Source organism: Phyllobates terribilis, unplaced genomic scaffold (genome assembly GCF_046119375.1).
Source record: "Phyllobates terribilis strain yellow unplaced genomic scaffold, ASM4611937v1 Scaffold_34__1_contigs__length_13252353, whole genome shotgun sequence".
Taxonomy (NCBI): Eukaryota; Metazoa; Chordata; class Amphibia; order Anura; family Dendrobatidae; genus Phyllobates; species Phyllobates terribilis.
Window position 1 is genome coordinate 2,575,525 of NW_027362794.1, and position 16,887 is coordinate 2,592,411.

Here is a 16,887-nt window from a genome sequence, read left to right on the forward strand (position 1 = left end):
TAGGCTCTGAGCCTTTATATACCTGCGCACAGCAGCAGCCACCTTCAGTATGCTGCTGGACAGCCAGCAGCAGCAGCAGCAGCAGGAGAGGTAATTAATCAGCAACCCTCCTGCTAAGGGTAGACAGCTGCTCGTTCCACCCCCCCCCCCGCCTTAATTGGTTCTCCTCCCTTCCAACGGTGTTGAGGCGGGTGGGAAAAGCCGGGGGTTGAGGGTACTGTGCTAAAAGAGGTGGAGTTATGCAGATCTAAAACGCGTGGATTGCAGCAGCAGCAAGCCGAAAAGTGCAGGCATGTGAGGGATCTAGAGGTTGACAGCATGTCTTCTTAACGGGAGTCCAGGTGGCCATCTCCACAAATGGACTTTTCAGAATCCTTGGGTGGCACCGTAGTCGGAAACCAATTCTGGTTATCGCTTCTCGGCCTTTTGGCTAAGATCAAGTGTAGTATCTGTTCTTATCAGTTTAATATCTGATACGTCCCCTATCGGGGGACCATATATTAAATGGATTTTTAGAACAGGGAGATGGAAAAAGAGCTTGCTCTGTCCACTCCACGCATTGACCTGGTATTGCAGTATCTCCAGGACCGGTGCACCCCTTCTTTAATGCAGTTTCTAAAATCAGAAAGAATTGAATTCAATGCTTTTTGTTCATTTGGCTTGTTTGTCGGATTTTGGGATGGACTCTTTGGCTTTGCTTTTCTTCTCCTCATTGGATTTTTCATGTTAAAAGTTGCAGAAGCCAGATGACAAGCTCATTTTGGTTCAACTTCAGCAACTGTGCATTGCATTGCCATGTAATGTAATGCAATGCTATCTATCTAGCTCTCCCTCTATACTTCCTTTTGGATAAACAGACATATTAGGCAAGCATTTTGGAGCTTTCACCTAAATAACTACAGGTGGTGAGATAAGCTGCACAATATAATTGACCTTTCAGTATATTGTTGCACACACACCATCTATTTAGCAAATGCCCTTGTTATCAACAGCAGCCTTTTAAACTCACCTGAGCTAACAGGTATGTGAGCTGGTTACTCTGCTGCGCTTAAAATTTCTTTTTTGGTTTGCTACAATGCCTTTTCTGAAACGTTGTCTCCCTCTGCTGGAACACTGACTTCTTTCATTTAATGCCTGCAGACTATAAAAGAGAAACCAACCCAAAAAGTTTGGTTGATTAGTCTGTGGCATTCTTTTAAACTGTTGCTTATGGCGGTCTCTGTGAGCTTCTCAGTGACATTCAGCCATCCAGGTATCCCGCCTGCAGTAGACGGAATGTGGCAATGGAACGCTGGCTGCGCGTGTCATAATAGGCTCTGAGCCTTTATATACCTGCGCACAGCAGCAGCCACCTTCAGTCTGCTGCTGGACAGCCAGCAGCAGCAGCAGCAGCAGGAGAGGTAATTAATCAGCAACCCTCCTGCTAAGGGTAGACAGCTGCTCGTTCCACCCCCCCCCCCGCCTTAATTGGTTCTCCTCCCTTCCAATGGTGTTGAGGCGTGTGGGAACAGCCGGGGGTTGAGGGTACTGTGCTAAAAGAGGTGGAGTTATGCAGATCTAAAACGCGTGGATTGCAGCAGCAGCAAGCCGAAAAGTGCAGGCATGTGAGGGATCTAGAGGTTGACAGCATGTCTTCTTAACGGGAGTCCAGGTGGCCATCTCCACAAATGGACTTTTCAGAATCCTTGGGTGGCACCGTAGTCGGAAACCAATTCTGGTTATCGCTTCTCGGCCTTTTGGCTAAGATCAAGTGTAGTATCTGTTCTTATCAGTTTAATATCTGATACGTCCCCTATCTGGGGACCATATATTAAATGGATTTTTAGAACAGGGAGATGGAAAAAGAGCTTGCTCTGTCCACTCCACGCATTGACCTGGTATTGCAGTATCTCCAGGACCGGTGCACCCCTTCTTTAATGCAGTTTCTAAAATCAGAAAGAATTGAATTCAATGCTTTTTGTTCATTTGGCTTGTTTGTCGGATTTTGGGATGGACTCTTTGGCTTTGCTTTTCTTCTCCTCATTGGATTTTTCATGTTAAAAGTTGCAGAAGCCAGATGACAAGCTCATTTTGGTTCAACTTCAGCAACTGTGCATTGCATTGCCATGTAATGTAATGCAATGCTATCTATCTAGCTCTCCCTCTATACTTCCTTTTGGATAAACAGACATATTAGGCAAGCATTTTGGAGCTTTCACCTAAATAACTACAGGTGGTGAGATAAGCTGCACAATATAATTGACCTTTCAGTATATTGTTGCACACACACCATCTATTTAGCAAATGCCCTTGTTATCAACAGCAGCCTTTTAAACTCACCTGAGCTAACAGGTATGTGAGCTGGTTACTCTGCTGCGCTTAAAATTTCTTTTTTGGTTTGCTACAATGCCTTTTCTGAAACGTTGTCTCCCTCTGCTGGAACACTGACTTCTTTCATTTAATGCCTGCAGACTATGAAAGAGAAACCAACCCAAAAAGTTTGGTTGATTAGTCTGTGGCATTCTGTTAAACTGTTGCTTATGGCGGTCTCTGTGAGCTTCTCAGTGACATTCAGCCATCCAGGTATCCCGCCTGCAGTAGACGGAATGTGGCAATGGAACGCTGGCTGCGCGTGTCATAATAGGCTCTGAGCCTTTATATACCTGCGCACAGCAGCAGCCACCTTCAGTCTGCTGCTGGACAGCCAGCAGTAGCAGCAGCAGGAGAGGTAATTAATCAGCAACCCTCCTGCTAAGGGTAGACAGCTGCTCGTTCCACCCCCCCCCCCGCCTTAATTGGTTCTCCTCCCTTCCAACGGTGTTGAGGCGGGTGGGAACAGCCGGGGGTTGAGGGTACTGTGCTAAAAGAGGTGGAGTTATGCAGATCTAAAACGCGTGGATTGCAGCAGCAGCAAGCCGAAAAGTGCAGGCATGTGAGGGATCTAGAGGTTGACAGCATGTCTTCTTAACGGGAGTCCAGGTGGCCATCTCCACAAATGGACTTTTCAGAATCCTTGGGTGGCACCGTAGTCGGAAACCAATTCTGGTTATCGCTTCTCGGCCTTTTGGCTAAGATCAAGTGTAGTATCTGTTCTTATCAGTTTAATATCTGATACGTCCCCTATCTGGGGACCATATATTAAATGGATTTTTAGAACAGGGAGATGGAAAAAGAGCTTGCTCTGTCCACTCCACGCATTGACCTGGTATTGCAGTATCTCCAGGACCGGTGCACCCCTTCTTTAATGCAGTTTCTAAAATCAGAAAGAATTGAATTCAATGCTTTTTGTTCATTTGGCTTGTTTGTCGGATTTTGGGATGGACTCTTTGGCTTTGCTTTTCTTCTCCTCATTGGATTTTTCATGTTAAAAGTTGCAGAAGCCAGATGACAAGCTCATTTTGGTTCAACTTCAGCAACTGTGCATTGCATTGCCATGTAATGTAATGCAATGCTATCTATCTAGCTCTCCCTCTATACTTCCTTTTGGATAAACAGACATATTAGGCAAGCATTTTGGAGCTTTCACCTAAATAACTACAGGTGGTGAGATAAGCTGCACAATATAATTGACCTTTCAGTATATTGTTGCACACACACCATCTATTTAGCAAATGCCCTTGTTATCAACAGCAGCCTTTTAAACTCACCTGAGCTAACAGGTATGTGAGCTGGTTACTCTGCTGCGCTTAAAATTTCTTTTTTGGTTTGCTACAATGCCTTTTCTGAAACGTTGTCTCCCTCTGCTGGAACACTGACTTCTTTCATTTAATGCCTGCAGACTATAAAAGAGAAACCAACCCAAAAAGTTTGGTTGATTAGTCTGTGGCATTCTTTTAAACTGTTGCTTATGGCGGTCTCTGTGAGCTTCTCAGTGACATTCAGCCATCCAGGTATCCCGCCTGCAGTAGACGGAATGTGGCAATGGAACGCTGGCTGCGCGTGTCATAATAGGCTCTGAGCCTTTATATACCTGCGCACAGCAGCAGCCACCTTCAGTCTGCTGCTGGACAGCCAGCAGCAGCAGCAGCAGCAGGAGAGGTAATTAATCAGCAACCCTCCTGCTAAGGGTAGACAGCTGCTCGTTCCACCCCCCCCCCCGCCTTAATTGGTTCTCCTCCCTTCCAATGGTGTTGAGGCGTGTGGGAACAGCCGGGGGTTGAGGGTACTGTGCTAAAAGAGGTGGAGTTATGCAGATCTAAAACGCGTGGATTGCAGCAGCAGCAAGCCGAAAAGTGCAGGCATGTGAGGGATCTAGAGGTTGACAGCATGTCTTCTTAACGGGAGTCCAGGTGGCCATCTCCACAAATGGACTTTTCAGAATCCTTGGGTGGCACCGTAGTCGGAAACCAATTCTGGTTATCGCTTCTCGGCCTTTTGGCTAAGATCAAGTGTAGTATCTGTTCTTATCAGTTTAATATCTGATACGTCCCCTATCTGGGGACCATATATTAAATGGATTTTTAGAACAGGGAGATGGAAAAAGAGCTTGCTCTGTCCACTCCACGCATTGACCTGGTATTGCAGTATCTCCAGGACCGGTGCACCCCTTCTTTAATGCAGTTTCTAAAATCAGAAAGAATTGAATTCAATGCTTTTTGTTCATTTGGCTTGTTTGTCGGATTTTGGGATGGACTCTTTGGCTTTGCTTTTCTTCTCCTCATTGGATTTTTCATGTTAAAAGTTGCAGAAGCCAGATGACAAGCTCATTTTGGTTCAACTTCAGCAACTGTGCATTGCATTGCCATGTAATGTAATGCAATGCTATCTATCTAGCTCTCCCTCTATACTTCCTTTTGGATAAACAGACATATTAGGCAAGCATTTTGGAGCTTTCACCTAAATAACTACAGGTGGTGAGATAAGCTGCACAATATAATTGACCTTTCAGTATATTGTTGCACACACACCATCTATTTAGCAAATGCCCTTGTTATCAACAGCAGCCTTTTAAACTCACCTGAGCTAACAGGTATGTGAGCTGGTTACTCTGCTGCGCTTAAAATTTCTTTTTTGGTTTGCTACAATGCCTTTTCTGAAACGTTGTCTCCCTCTGCTGGAACACTGACTTCTTTCATTTAATGCCTGCAGACTATGAAAGAGAAACCAACCCAAAAAGTTTGGTTGATTAGTCTGTGGCATTCTGTTAAACTGTTGCTTATGGCGGTCTCTGTGAGCTTCTCAGTGACATTCAGCCATCCAGGTATCCCGCCTGCAGTAGACGGAATGTGGCAATGGAACGCTGGCTGCGCGTGTCATAATAGGCTCTGAGCCTTTATATACCTGCGCACAGCAGCAGCCACCTTCAGTCTGCTGCTGGACAGCCAGCAGTAGCAGCAGCAGGAGAGGTAATTAATCAGCAACCCTCCTGCTAAGGGTAGACAGCTGCTCGTTCCACCCCCCCCCCCGCCTTAATTGGTTCTCCTCCCTTCCAACGGTGTTGAGGCGGGTGGGAACAGCCGGGGGTTGAGGGTACTGTGCTAAAAGAGGTGGAGTTATGCAGATCTAAAACGCGTGGATTGCAGCAGCAGCAAGCCGAAAAGTGCAGGCATGTGAGGGATCTAGAGGTTGACAGCATGTCTTCTTAACGGGAGTCCAGGTGGCCATCTCCACAAATGGACTTTTCAGAATCCTTGGGTGGCACCGTAGTCGGAAACCAATTCTGGTTATCGCTTCTCGGCCTTTTGGCTAAGATCAAGTGTAGTATCTGTTCTTATCAGTTTAATATCTGATACGTCCCCTATCTGGGGACCATATATTAAATGGATTTTTAGAACAGGGAGATGGAAAAAGAGCTTGCTCTGTCCACTCCACGCATTGACCTGGTATTGCAGTATCTCCAGGACCGGTGCACCCCTTCTTTAATGCAGTTTCTAAAATCAGAAAGAATTGAATTCAATGCTTTTTGTTCATTTGGCTTGTTTGTCGGATTTTGGGATGGACTCTTTGGCTTTGCTTTTCTTCTCCTCATTGGATTTTTCATGTTAAAAGTTGCAGAAGCCAGATGACAAGCTCATTTTGGTTCAACTTCAGCAACTGTGCATTGCATTGCCATGTAATGTAATGCAATGCTATCTATCTAGCTCTTCCTCTATACTTCCTTTTGGATAAACAGACATATTAGGCAAGCATTTTGGAGCTTTCACCTAAATAACTACAGGTGGTGAGATAAGCTGCACAATATAATTGACCTTTCAGTATATTGTTGCACACACACCATCTATTTAGCAAATGCCCTTGTTATCAACAGCAGCCTTTTAAACTCACCTGAGCTAACAGGTATGTGAGCTGGTTACTCTGCTGCGCTTAAAATTTCTTTTTTGGTTTGCTACAATGCCTTTTCTGAAACGTTGTCTCCCTCTGCTGGAACACTGACTTCTTTCATTTAATGCCTGCAGACTATAAAAGAGAAACCAACCCAAAAAGTTTGGTTGATTAGTCTGTGGCATTCTTTTAAACTGTTGCTTATGGCGGTCTCTGTGAGCTTCTCAGTGACATTCAGCCATCCAGGTATCCCGCCTGCAGTAGACGGAATGTGGCAATGGAACGCTGGCTGCGCGTGTCATAATAGGCTCTGAGCCTTTATATACCTGCGCACAGCAGCAGCCACCTTCAGTCTGCTGCTGGACAGCCAGCAGCAGCAGCAGCAGCAGGAGAGGTAATTAATCAGCAACCCTCCTGCTAAGGGTAGACAGCTGCTCGTTCCACCCCCCCCCCCGCCTTAATTGGTTCTCCTCCCTTCCAACGGTGTTGAGGCGGGTGGGAACAGCCGGGGGTTGAGGGTACTGTGCTAAAAGAGGTGGAGTTATGCATATCTAAAACGCGTGGATTGCAGCAGCAGCAAGCCGAAAAGTGCAGGCATGTGAGGGATCTAGAGGTTGACAGCATGTCTTCTTAACGGGAGTCCAGGTGGCCATCTCCACAAATGGACTTTTCAGAATCCTTGGGTGGCACCGTAGTCGGAAACCAATTCTGGTTATCGCTTCTCGGCCTTTTGGCTAAGATCAAGTGTAGTATCTGTTCTTATCAGTTTAATATCTGATACGTCCCCTATCTGGGGACCATATATTAAATGGATTTTTAGAACAGGGAGATGGAAAAAGAGCTTGCTCTGTCCACTCCACGCATTGACCTGGTATTGCAGTATCTCCAGGACCGGTGCACCCCTTCTTTAATGCAGTTTCTAAAATCAGAAAGAATTGAATTCAATGCTTTTTGTTCATTTGGCTTGTTTGTCGGATTTTGGGATGGACTCTTTGGCTTTGCTTTTCTTCTCCTCATTGGATTTTTCATGTTAAAAGTTGCAGAAGCCAGATGACAAGCTCATTTTGGTTCAACTTCAGCAACTGTGCATTGCATTGCCATGTAATGTAATGCAATGCTATCTATCTAGCTCTCCCTCTATACTTCCTTTTGGATAAACAGACATATTAGGCAAGCATTTTGGAGCTTTCACCTAAATAACTACAGGTGGTGAGATAAGCTGCACAATATAATTGACCTTTCAGTATATTGTTGCACACACACCATCTATTTAGCAAATGCCCTTGTTATCAACAGCAGCCTTTTAAACTCACCTGAGCTAACAGGTATGTGAGCTGGTTACTCTGCTGCGCTTAAAATTTCTTTTTTGGTTTGCTACAATGCCTTTTCTGAAACGTTGTCTCCCTCTCCTGGAACACTGACTTCTTTCATTTAATGCCTGCAGACTATAAAAGAGAAACCAACCCACAAAGTTTGGTTGATTAGTCTGTGGCATTCTTTTAAACTGTTGCTTATGGCGGTCTCTGTGAGCTTCTCAGTGACATTCAGCCATCCAGGTATCCCGCCTGCAGTAGACGGAATGTGGCAATGGAACGCTGGCTGCGCGTGTCATAATAGGCTCTGAGCCTTTATATACCTGCGCACAGCAGCAGCCACCTTCAGTCTGCTGCTGGACAGCCAGCAGCAGCAGCAGCAGCAGGAGAGGTAATTAATCAGCAACCCTCCTGCTAAGGGTAGACAGCTGCTCGTTCCACCCCCCCCCGCCTTAATTGGTTCTCCTCCCTTCCAACGGTGTTGAGGCGGGTGGGAACAGCCGGGGGTTGAGGGTACTGTGCTAAAAGAGGTGGAGTTATGCAGATCTAAAACGCGTGGATTGCAGCAGCAGCAAGCCGAAAAGTGCAGGCATGTGAGGGATCTAGAGGTTGACAGCATGTCTTCTTAACGGGAGTCCAGGTGGCCATCTCCACAAATGGACTTTTCAGAATCCTTGGGTGGCACCGTAGTCGGAAACCAATTCTGGTTATCGCTTCTCGGCCTTTTGGCACGATCCTTGTGATTGGTGTCAGGAGGCAGGTTCGTGATCACTGGAATTCTTTCTCGGCCTTTTCCGTTTGGAACTGCTGCTATTGGGAAGGAAGGAAAGTGTTTCTCGTACCTTTCGGCGTGGAAGGAATTCTGGATCGTGGAGGAGGATTTCTTCAGGACAGGAGTTCTGGACGCTGCTGAACAGAAGGGATCGAGTCTGGTGCTGTTATTTTTGGACGTCATCGGGCTTTCTTTTGAATTTTCTCTGTGTGGAAATGGAGATGAATTTGGATCAGGACGATGCCTACATGAAGGACACCATCCGGTTTGTGGTGAGTGTGGAATTTAGGCAAGTTAAAAACTTGGACTTTTTGTACAGGAAAGTCTTTACTCCTATCTTGCATATCAGCAAGGATGAGTACTTTTGTGTTCAGTCATTTTCTAACAGAGGAGTACACGATGTGACTTTGAGAGGTGCTGGTGTATGTGAGAGGGTTTTTTCCAGTTTTAGATATGCTGCAGCCTGTGAGCATAGTGAGGTATTGGAAGGAATTTCAGCCACGCCTCGCTTTCAATTTGATCAAAGGATGCTAACAATACATATGTATAACCCTTTCATATCTGATGAGCAAGTGACTTCATACTTAAGAAGGTTTTGCTCCGTATTAATTATGAAAAAACGTTGTACGACTGGTTTTGGGGCCTGGAACGGCAAGAGACTGTATCAGGTCGTTTTTAAAAAGGACCCGTCAGTGGAGGGGGGTGTCTTAAGACCCCCACCAGTCGTGTTCATAAATAGAGATAGAGGCTTTTTGTTTTTTTCTAATATGCCACCATATTGTAAACGATGTCGGAAATATGGCCATATGGATGAAAATTGCGCCCCTTGTGAAGTATGTTCTGGCCCGGTTCATCAGGCGAGAGAGTGCCCAATGCAAGCCAGGCAAACATCTGAGGCTGATGCTGAAGATAAACAAGGGGATGGTGGGCAGATGGAGGATGGAGGATCAGAAAGTTCTTCTAATGTGGCGCAGGAAGTAGAGGTTCTGGCACCTCTAAGTAATAGAGAAAAAAGAGAAGAGAGGAAGAAAGCTGAAGAAAAGAAGAAAGAAGAAAGGAAGAAGGAAGAAAAGAAGAAGGAAGTAAAGAAGAAGGAAGAAAAGAAGAAGGAAGACAAGAAGAAGGAAGACAAGAAGAAAGAAGATAAAAAGAAAGAAGGAGAGAGGAAAGAAGATGGAAGAGAGGAAGGAACATTGGAAGAGGAAAAGGAGGGGCAACAAGGTATTGTGGATACAGTTGCTGCTCTGGCGGTATTATCAGAGATGTCGTCAGGGATTCCTTGTGCCCAGGAAAATATGGACTTAAGTTCAAAATCTTTGAAAAGGAGTACATGGGAAGAAGAGCAACAGGAGATCATGGAGGACTTGGGTGGGAAAAAATCTCGTGGTGACGCGTCTTCTTTGTTTGGGGATGTATCTCCCTCAAGTTCTTCTGATCAAGAATCCTTAATTGTGGATGTGAAATCACCTTTGGTAGATGAGGGCGGAGGGATTAGCCCTGGGCCTATTACTAGAAGATGATTACTGTTGTATCCCTGAATGTTCAGGGGTTGAACAATTTATACAAACGCACTGCATTATATGATTTTTTGAATAATGAGAAATGCGATTTTATTTTTTTACAAGAATGTAATTTAGAAAGGAAAATGAGCTATGAATATTTACGTGGAATATGGAAGGGTAACATGTTTTTTTCTGGTGGGAATGAATTGAAAAGTGATGGGGTGGGTTTTTTGTGCTCTAGTGAGTGGGAGGTGGTGAAGTATGAGGAAATTTACCCTGGTCGTATTCTATGTGTAGAAGTAATGAGGGAGGGTAAAAGGGTGCGTTGTTTTAATATTTATGCTCATACTGAGAAAAATCAAAGATTACATTTATTCGAGATTTTACAGCTTTTTTTATCAGGTGCGGATCCGATTTTAATTGGTGGGGATTTTAACTGCCAGTTAAATAATGTACGGGATGGGTCGGTAACCTGCCTTAAGAACATAATTTCTGCCTTCAGTTTAAAGGATGCATGGGCTATGGATGGTAGTAAAAAAGAATTTGAAGTTACGTGGTCAAACAGAGGTTTTACGTCTAGGATTGATCACTTTTTTATGTCTGATTCTTTTAAATGTTCCTCTTTTAAGACAAGTATTAATCCTTTTTCGGATCATAAGTTATTGGGATGCACTTTAGCAATAGACCCTTGCGGTAAGAAAAAACCTTCGCATTGGAAACTGAATGTTTCTTTATTACAGGGGGAGAATTTTAAAGAAGACTTTAAGGTTTTTTATAATGAATTAAAACTTAACAAAAAGGGTTTTAAGTGTATTTTAGACTGGTGGGATTTTATGAAGGGTAAGATCAGAACCTTCTTTGTTAAATTGGGAAAGAGGAAAGCGTATGAGAAAAGGCAGTTTTATGATGCGTTAAATGCTAATTTGCAGTGTTATTATTATTTTCAAAACAATGGAGTTAATATGGACAGCAGTATTAGTGAGGTAAAGGAGAAAATTCAGAATGCACTAAAAGAGAAGGGAAAAGAAATCATCTTCAACTCTAGGGTAAAGGTCCTGGATGAGGATGAGAAATGCACTAAGTTTTTCTTTAAAAAAATATGTGGAAAAAAGGATTTTATTGAGGTCTTAGAGGGTGAGGTGAGCCCAGAGGGGAAAGCATTGCAGGCCAAAATGTTTTATGATGATCTGTTTTCTCGAAAAAAGATTGATGAATCATTGAAAAAACATTTTTTAGAGGTTCTGGATAAAGCTCTTAGTGAGGAAGAAAAATTACTTTTATCTAGGGAGTTTACTAAGGAGGAGATATTTAATACTATTTGCACTTTACAAAATCAGAAGACACCAGGTGTGGATGGCCTCCCTGTGGAGTTTTACAGGGTTGTGTGGGATATTATAGGGGAAGATTTTTATGAGTTGTTTTTAGAAGTGGAGTCCTCTTTTAATATTCCCAAGTCATGGGCAGAAGGCCTTATTGTTTTATTATATAAAAAAGGAGGAAAAGAACTGATTAAAAATTGGAGGCCTATTACGCTGCTAAATACAGACTATAAAGTATATGCAAAACTATTGGCCAATAGATTAAAGAGTGTGATAGGGTCGGTTATTGAGGTGGATCAGTCTTGTGCAGTCCCGAATCGTAAGATTACCGACACGCTAATCTTACTGAGAGATATAATATGGGATGTGGCTGATAGAAAGCAGGACTTGGCCCTTGTTTCCCTTGATTTTGAGAAGGCATATGATAGGGTTGCTCATGAGTTTTTATTTGCCGTTTTAAAAAAAATAGGATGTCCTGGTGTTTTTATTGAACGTATTAAATGTCTGTATAAGTTATGTTTTAGTAAGATTTCTATTAATGGTTTCTTATCGGAAAATATTAATATTAATTGTGGGGTTAAGCAGGGGTGCCCCCTGTCGCCTATACTTTTCATTTGTGCAATAGAACCCCTTTTAACTGCTTTTAGGAAAGATAAAGTTATTAATGGCTTTTTTATTCCTGGCAGTAGGAATGACCAAGTGAAGGTTTTAGCTTATATGGATGATGTGTCAGTTTTAGTGCGGGACATTAAGAGTCTTCATAGAGTTTTAAGGACAGTTGTGTGGTTTGGTGGAGCATCTGGTTTTAAAATAAATTTAGAAAAATCAGGTGTTTTAACTATGGGTAAATTTCTTTTAAATTCGGATTGCATGCTGATGAGATTAATGGAAATTAAAGTTTTAGGGGTATTTTTTACAGAGACATGTGGGAATGTGAGGAATTGGGAGTCCCTGCTTGAAAGGGTAAGGAAAAAGATTGATTTTTGGAACTTGAGAAGTTTAACAATGGAAGGCAAAATCTTGATAATAAAGCAGGTCTTACTTCCGATAATTTTATACATTTCAACTGTTTTTATACCTCCTATTAATGTAATGAAAAAGATAATTAAGTTATGTTTTAATTTCCTATGGAAGTCAAAAATGGAAAGGGTAAAAAGGGAAGAGTTGTACAAAATTAAAGGGAAAGGAGGGAAAGGCTTCCCAGACATCAGAACCTTCATTTATGCCAAGTATTTAGCTAATTGCATATGCACTTTATTAGGACCAGTTTCTAGGCTGAAAACCTTTTTAACATACAATTTGGGTTTTTTTATTAGGAAATACAAATGGTTACAAATGCATTTGGATCGGCCATATAAGTTTATGCCATCTGGGAATTATATTATTTTAGAAAGAATTCTGAGGGATTTTAAATTAATGAATATGGATCTTAAAATACTTGGAAATCATAAGAACATTTTAAAAGTCTTAGAAAGCAGGGTGATAGCTAGTCCGGTAGAGCGATTTTCCGATAATGTTGTAGATAAAATTTGGATTAATGCAAATTTTAAGTGTTTGACTAATGAACACAAGGACTTAATATGGTGTAGTATTAAAGACTGTCTGCCAACTCGAGATTTCCAATATAGAAGAGGATTGGTACGGTTTGAAAAATGCCCAAGACGTAAATGTGCTGCTGGCGAAACAGCTATGCACATTTTTTGGAACTGTTGTTATGCGCAATTAGTATGGAGAAAGATTAGTAATTTAGTTAAAGCTCTAAGTGGTGTTAATTTTCTAGATTTTAATAGGATTTTTTACGGGTTGGGTGTCAAGGATGAAGTGTTCAAGGTTGTATGGATAATTTTATCTTGTGTGAAAATGGCGCTTTGGAAAACTCGGAATATTTTGATTTTTAAACATAAGGAAGTATCGGTACAAGAATGTATTAAGTTATGCCTAAGTTATATGTTTTTATATTTCTGGAGAGATAAGGTGTTGTTTGGTGATAAAAAAGCTAATGAAATTTGGAAGCAAAAAGATTGGAATGTACTTACCTTGTGATGTTCTTGTTGCACCATATGTACCCCCCTGTAAAAAATGGAAATTCTAAAGTTAAAAGGAAAATAAACTGGAATATGGAAGATAATATAAGCTGTAAATTTACAACAACAAAAAAAGGAAAAAAAAAAAAAAAAGATCCAGTTTGCTATCTACAATGAGGAAACTTTTAAGTTTGAAACCATTTTAACATGATGACTTGTGATGGTGGACTTAAAGATCTGAGTAGAAAGAAAAAAAAAAAAAAAAAAAAAAATCTGTTCTTATCAGTTTAATATCTGATACGTCCCCTATCTGGGGACCATATATTAAATGGATTTTTAGAACAGGGAGATGGAAAAAGAGCTTGCTCTGTCCACTCCACGCATTGACCTGGTATTGCAGTATCTCCAGGACCGGTGCACCCCTTCTTTAATGCAGTTTCTAAAATCAGAAAGAATTGAATTCAATGCTTTTTGTTCATTTGGCTTGTTTGTCGGATTTTGGGATGGACTCTTTGGCTTTGCTTTTCTTCTCCTCATTGGATTTTTCATGTTAAAAGTTGCAGAAGCCAGATGACAAGCTCATTTTGGTTCAACTTCAGCAACTGTGCATTGCATTGCCATGTAATGTAATGCAATGCTATCTATCTAGCTCTCCCTCTATACTTCCTTTTGGATAAACAGACATATTAGGCAAGCATTTTGGAGCTTTCACCTAAATAACTACAGGTGGTGAGATAAGCTGCACAATATAATTGACCTTTCAGTATATTGTTGCACACACACCATCTATTTAGCAAATGCCCTTGTTATCAACAGCAGCCTTTTAAACTCACCTGAGCTAACAGGTATGTGAGCTGGTTACTCTGCTGCGCTTAAAATTTCTTTTTTGGTTTGCTACAATGCCTTTTCTGAAACGTTGTCTCCCTCTGCTGGAACACTGACTTCTTTCATTTAATGCCTGCAGACTATAAAAGAGAAACCAACCCAAAAAGTTTGGTTGATTAGTCTGTGGCATTCTTTTAAACTGTTGCTTATGGCGGTCTCTGTGAGCTTCTCAGTGACATTCAGCCATCCAGGTATCCCGCCTGCAGTAGACGGAATGTGGCAATGGAACGCTGGCTGCGCGTGTCATAATAGGCTCTGAGCCTTTATATACCTGCGCACAGCAGCAGCCACCTTCAGTCTGCTGCTGGACAGCCAGCAGCAGCAGCAGCAGCAGGAGAGGTAATTAATCAGCAACCCTCCTGCTAAGGGTAGACAGCTGCTCGTTCCACCCCCCCCCCCGCCTTAATTGGTTCTCCTCCCTTCCAACGGTGTTGAGGCGGGTGGGAACAGCCGGGGGTTGAGGGTACTGTGCTAAAAGAGGTGGAGTTATGCAGATCTAAATCGCGTGGATTGCAGCAGCAGCAAGCCGAAAAGTGCAGGCATGTGAGGGATCTAGAGGTTGACAGCATGTCTTCTTAATGGGAGTCCAGGTGGCCATCTCCACAAATGGACTTTTCAGAATCCTTGGGTGGCACCGTAGTCGAAAACCAATTCTGGTTATCGCTTCTCGGCCTTTTGGCTAAGATCAAGTGTAGTATCTGTTCTTATCAGTTTAATATCTGATACGTCCCCTATCTGGGGACCATATATTAAATGGATTTTTAGAACAGGGAGATGGAAAAAGAGCTTGCTCTGTCCACTCCACGCATTGACCTGGTATTGCAGTATCTCCAGGACCGGTGCACCCCTTCTTTAATGCAGTTTCTAAAATCAGAAAGAATTGAATTCAATGCTTTTTGTTCATTTGGCTTGTTTGTCGGATTTTGGGATGGACTCTTTGGCTTTGCTTTTCTTCTCCTCATTGGATTTTTCATGTTAAAAGTTGCAGAAGCCAGATGACAAGCTCATTTTGGTTCAACTTCAGCAACTGTGCATTGCATTGCCATGTAATGTAATGCAATGCTATCTATCTAGCTCTCCCGCTATACTTCCTTTTGGATAAACAGACATATTAGGCAAGCATTTTGGAGCTTTCACCTAAATAACTACAGGTGGTGAGATAAGCTGCACAATATAATTGACCTTTCAGTATATTGTTGCACACACACCATCTATTTAGCAAATGCCCTTGTTATCAACAGCAGCCTTTTAAACTCACCTGAGCTAACAGGTATGTGAGCTGGTTACTCTGCTGCGCTTAAAATTTCTTTTTTGGTTTGCTACAATACCTTTTCTGAAACGTTGTCTCCCTCTGCTGGAACACTGACTTCTTTCATTTAATGCCTGCAGACTATAAAAGAGAAAACAACCCAAAAAGTTTGGTTGATTAGTCTGTGGCATTCTTTTAAACTGTTGCTTATGGCGGTCTCTGTGAGCTTCTCAGTGACATTCAGCCATCCAGGTATCCCGCCTGCAGTAGACGGAATGTGGCAATGGAACGCTGGCTGCGCGTGTCATAATAGGCTCTGAGCCTTTATATACCTGCGCACAGCAGCAGCCACCTTCAGTCTGCTGCTGGACAGCCAGCAGCAGCAGCAGCAGGAGAGGTAATTAATCAGCAACCCTCCTGCTAAGGGTAGACAGCTGCTCGTTCCACCCCCCCCCCGCCTTAATTGGTTCTCCTCCCTTCCAACGGTGTTGAGGCGGGTGGGAACAGCCGGGGGTTGAGGGTACTGTGCTAAAAGAGGTGGAGTTATGCAGATCTAAAATGCGTGGATTGCAGCAGCAGCAAGCCGAAAAGTGCAGGCATGTGAGGGATCTAGAGGTTGACAGCATGTCTTCTTAACGGGAGTCCAGGTGGCCATCTCCACAAATGGACTTTTCGGAATCCTTGGGTGGCACCGTAGTCGGAAACCAATTCTGGTTATCGCTTCTCGGCCTTTTGGCTAAGATCAAGTGTAGTATCTGTTCTTATCAGTTTAATATCTGATACGTCCCCTATCTGGGGACCATATATTAAATGGATTTTTAGAACAGGGAGATGGAAAAAGAGCTTGCTCTGTCCACTCCACGCATTGACCTGGTATTGCAGTATCTCCAGGACCGGTGCACCCCTTCTTTAATGCAGTTTCTAAAATCAGAAAGAATTGAATTCAATGCTTTTTGTTCATTTGGCTTGTTTGTCGGATTTTGGGATGGACTCTTTGGCTTTGCTTTTCTTCTCCTCATTGGATTTTTCATGTTAAAAGTTGCAGAAGCCAGATGACAAGCTCATTTTGGTTCAACTTCAGCAACTGTGCATTGCATTGCCATGTAATGTAATGCAATGCTATCTATCTAGCTCTCCCTCTGTACTTCCTTTTGGATAAACAGACATATTAGGCAAGCATTTTGGAGCTTTCACCTAAATAACTACAGGTGGTGAGATAAGCTGCACAATATAATTGACCTTTCAGTATATTGTTGCACACACACCATCTATTTAGCAAATGCCCTTGTTATCAACAGCAGCCTTTTAAACTCACCTGAGCTAACAGGTATGTGAGCTGGTTACTCTGCTGCGCTTAAAATTTCTTTTTTGGTTTGCTACAATGCCTTTTCTGAAACGTTGTCTCCCTCTGCTGGAACACTGACTTCTTTCATTTAATGCCTGCAGACTATAAAAGAGAAACCAACCCAAAAAGTTTGGTTGATTAGTCTGTGGCATTCTTTTAAACTGTTGCTTATGGCGGTCTCTGTGAGCTTCTCAGTGACATTCAGCCATCCAGGTATCCCGCCTGCAGTAGACGGAAT

General features: G+C 42.7%; 8 non-coding genes and 1 pseudogene across 8 annotated transcripts; all 9 read left to right on the forward strand.

Annotated features, from left to right (window-relative positions):
• Positions 1-410: 410 nt before the first annotated feature.
• Positions 411-601, forward strand: LOC141181687 (U2 spliceosomal RNA). The gene has a single exon (XR_012257240.1). It is a non-coding gene; the product is annotated as a U2 spliceosomal RNA (small nuclear RNA).
• A 1,119-nt stretch (positions 602-1,720) lies between these two features.
• On the forward strand, positions 1,721-1,911 carry LOC141182380 (U2 spliceosomal RNA). Its single transcript, XR_012257752.1, has one exon. It is a non-coding gene; the product is annotated as a U2 spliceosomal RNA (small nuclear RNA).
• Positions 1,912-3,027: 1,116 nt separating this feature from the next.
• LOC141182394 (U2 spliceosomal RNA) lies at positions 3,028-3,218 on the forward strand. Its single transcript, XR_012257764.1, has one exon. It is a non-coding gene; the product is annotated as a U2 spliceosomal RNA (small nuclear RNA).
• Positions 3,219-4,337: 1,119 nt separating this feature from the next.
• On the forward strand, positions 4,338-4,528 carry LOC141182406 (U2 spliceosomal RNA). Its single transcript, XR_012257775.1, has one exon. It is a non-coding gene; the product is annotated as a U2 spliceosomal RNA (small nuclear RNA).
• Positions 4,529-5,644: 1,116 nt separating this feature from the next.
• LOC141182418 (U2 spliceosomal RNA) lies at positions 5,645-5,835 on the forward strand. Its single transcript, XR_012257786.1, has one exon. It is a non-coding gene; the product is annotated as a U2 spliceosomal RNA (small nuclear RNA).
• A 1,119-nt stretch (positions 5,836-6,954) lies between these two features.
• On the forward strand, positions 6,955-7,145 carry LOC141182430 (U2 spliceosomal RNA). The gene has a single exon (XR_012257797.1). It is a non-coding gene; the product is annotated as a U2 spliceosomal RNA (small nuclear RNA).
• A 6,219-nt stretch (positions 7,146-13,364) lies between these two features.
• Positions 13,365-13,595, forward strand: LOC141182037 (U2 spliceosomal RNA; annotated as a pseudogene).
• A 1,119-nt stretch (positions 13,596-14,714) lies between these two features.
• On the forward strand, positions 14,715-14,905 carry LOC141182442 (U2 spliceosomal RNA). Its single transcript, XR_012257808.1, has one exon. It is a non-coding gene; the product is annotated as a U2 spliceosomal RNA (small nuclear RNA).
• Positions 14,906-16,020: 1,115 nt separating this feature from the next.
• Positions 16,021-16,211, forward strand: LOC141182454 (U2 spliceosomal RNA). The gene has a single exon (XR_012257819.1). It is a non-coding gene; the product is annotated as a U2 spliceosomal RNA (small nuclear RNA).
• The last annotated feature ends 676 nt before the right edge of the window (positions 16,212-16,887 follow it).